This window comes from Bison bison, unplaced genomic scaffold, assembly GCF_000754665.1.
Source record: "Bison bison bison isolate TAMUID 2011002044 unplaced genomic scaffold, Bison_UMD1.0 scf7180017864236, whole genome shotgun sequence".
NCBI classification, from domain to species: domain Eukaryota; kingdom Metazoa; phylum Chordata; class Mammalia; order Artiodactyla; family Bovidae; genus Bison; species Bison bison.
The window spans coordinates 186,720-189,483 of NW_011494808.1; the positions used below are offsets into that span (position 1 = coordinate 186,720).

At 41.3% G+C, this 2,764-nt stretch overlaps 1 pseudogene; it reads right to left on the bottom strand.

The window, feature by feature from the left end:
- Positions 1-455, bottom strand: part of LOC104993206 — a 1,514-nt pseudogene extending 1,059 nt beyond the window's left edge.
- Between the last annotated feature and the right edge of the window lie 2,309 nt (positions 456-2,764).

Sequence of the window (2,764 nt, forward strand, 5' to 3'; positions counted from 1 at the left end):
GTTTTTTCCATCTTATCTTCTTTCTTCTCTCTCCTAATATCTGTAGGTGGCTTTTCCTGAAAGGTACAGCCTTTCTGGGAGTGGAAGCTGCCATTCCAGTGGCGATGGCTTTCTGTGCCACCCCCACTATGCTGGCTTATGCCATCATGACCTCAAGAAGAGCCATGCCAACCAAATCAGTTCCCTGTGATTCCAGCATATGCTCCCTTAGGGACACCAGAGTCCACAGAATCATGGCAGAACAGGGAGGGCTGGTGCCAAGAATCTCCTGTCATTTGATGAGGTCTATTGTTGAAAAAGCCATCAGAGGAATTAGGTCTACTATGGCTTACTCCAAATCTACCATTTCCTCTGGGTAGGTGCTCTCTGTGTTTTTCAAAAGTTGCTGTAGGTGACTTAGCTGACTGTGGTGTTGAGAAATTTAGCCAAGCAGGAACAAAGTCATGCTGTGCCATTTAGGCCCAGTGTATCTTTTCAACAAGGTGAGGCATCCAACCTCATGGCTAGGGTCCCAGAGAGTATAACCTCTGTGGTCCTGCTTCCTGAACCTCTTGAGTTGCCAACTGGATTTCCATGAGGTTCTCTTGTTAAAAGGGTACTTAATTAGGCTGGCCAACAGAACGCCTTATGATGAAGCACAAAGAAGCCAGGCTCTGTGTGAATCAATCTCTCAGTCCCCTCAATTGCTCATCTTAAACTATCTAGTTCCTGACATTTTCCCCAAAGCGGAAGGGGAAAGGGGAAGGGGGAGGGGAACATAAAAGTATTTGTTACATTTCAAAAATGGGGGGAAGAGCTATATCAATGTTCACCTCATTCAACTTCCTTGAGTGATGGCACTATGATGTTGCTTAAACCCGATAATACATAGACATTTGCTCAGTGAATGCAAATACTGTTCATAACAAGGTCATAGCTTAGAAAGACAGATGGACTTCTGTTCGGTCAAATAATTTCATTGAAGTGAGAGATCAAAAATAAAACATTGAAGAGCTATAAAAGATCTTCTGAGTAGTCAACTCTAGTAGCAAAACATCCACATTACAAAGCCCTTAATTTACAAATCTCATTATTCTTACACAGCTGCTAAAAATAGTCTCCAGGTATGAGTTTATATTTGTCTTATCCTTCAAAATCTAAGGACATAAGAAACTTAGCTTAAAAAAAAAAACAAAAACAAAAACAGACAGGAACTTGATATGCTTTCCCTTCCCAGAATAGCAGGTTTCAAGGCAAATTTCTTGGTATAAAGCCCCCAAATGTTTCTTCTATTTCTTTGGTCTTCACTATTTATAAATTCACAGCAAAATTAAAACAAGTAGAAGGGCAGGGCTTAAGAACAGTCATGCAGAAAGTTCCAAAGTGAGGTTTTCTTCTTGTCAGTTGTCTATATTTCACTTGTTCTGCCCATTCCTGAAGACTAAATAGGAATTTTATGCTTCAGTAGAGAAGTCATTTTGGATCCATTTTCATCATTCAGGTCAGTTCAGTCACTCAGTCGTGTCCAACTCTTTGCGACCCCATGAACCGAAGCACGCCAGGCCTCCCTGTCCAACATCAACTCCCAGAGTCCACCCAAACCCATGTCCATTGAGTCGGTGATGCTATCCAACCATCTCATCCTCTGTCGTCCCCTTTTCCTCCTGCCCTCAATCTTTCCCAGCATCAGGGTCTTTCCCAATGAGCCAGGTCTTTGTATCAGGTGGCCAAAGTATCGGAGTTTCAGCTTCAACATCAGTCCTTCCAATGAACCCTCAGGACTGATCTCCTTTAGGATGGACTGGTTTGATCTTCTTGCAGTCCAAGGGATTCTAAAGAGTCTTTTCCAACACCACAGTTCAAAAGCATCAGTTCTTCTGTGCTCAGATTTCTTTATAGTCCAGCTCTCAGATCCATACATGACTACTGGAAAAACCATAGCCTTGACTAGATGGACCTTTGTTGACATCATTACTCAATCATTTAAAAGGTTACAGGAATCTATCACTTAGGCTCCTTCCTTCTTTCATGTGCACATGTCATTAAGATTCCAGTCCCCCTAAATATTTTTAATTTTACTTCATAGTATTTAAGTTATGAAATATCAGAAGAGTAAATATCACTCAAGGATTTTATCTCTTCTGGAAAGAAATTAGGACATTTTGGGTTGTACGCAGGGTAGTTATATCACTTTAGGCAGTTATGACCTTTATTTGGAGATTGAGTATGGCTGTAGGAGATGCATATGAGTACCAGGTTGGCAAGGGGGATGACTTGTCATGGTTAATTTTATGTGTCAACTTATGGATTTCCAAATGTCTGATAAAACATTATTTCTGAATGTGTATGTGTGTCTTGGGAAGAGGTTAGTATTTGAATCATTAGACTGAGTGAAGCAGTCTACCCTCAGCAATTCTAGTAGGCACCATTCAATTTGTTGAGGGCTTGACCTGACCTGCCTCTTGAGAAACCTGTATGCAGGTCAGGAAGCAACAGTTAGAACTGGACATGGAGCAACCAACTGGCTCCAAATAGGAAAAGGAATACGTCAAGGCTGTATATTGTCACCCTGCTTATTTAACTTATATGCAGAGTACATCATGAGAAATGCTGGGCTGGAAGAAGCACAAGCTGGAATCAAGATTGTCGGGAGAAATATCAATAACTTCAGATATGCAGATGACACCACCCTTATGGCAGAAAGTGAAGAGGAACTCAAAAGCCTCTTGATGAAAGTGAAAGTGAAGAGTGAAAATGTTGGCTTAAAGCTCAACATTCAGAAAAC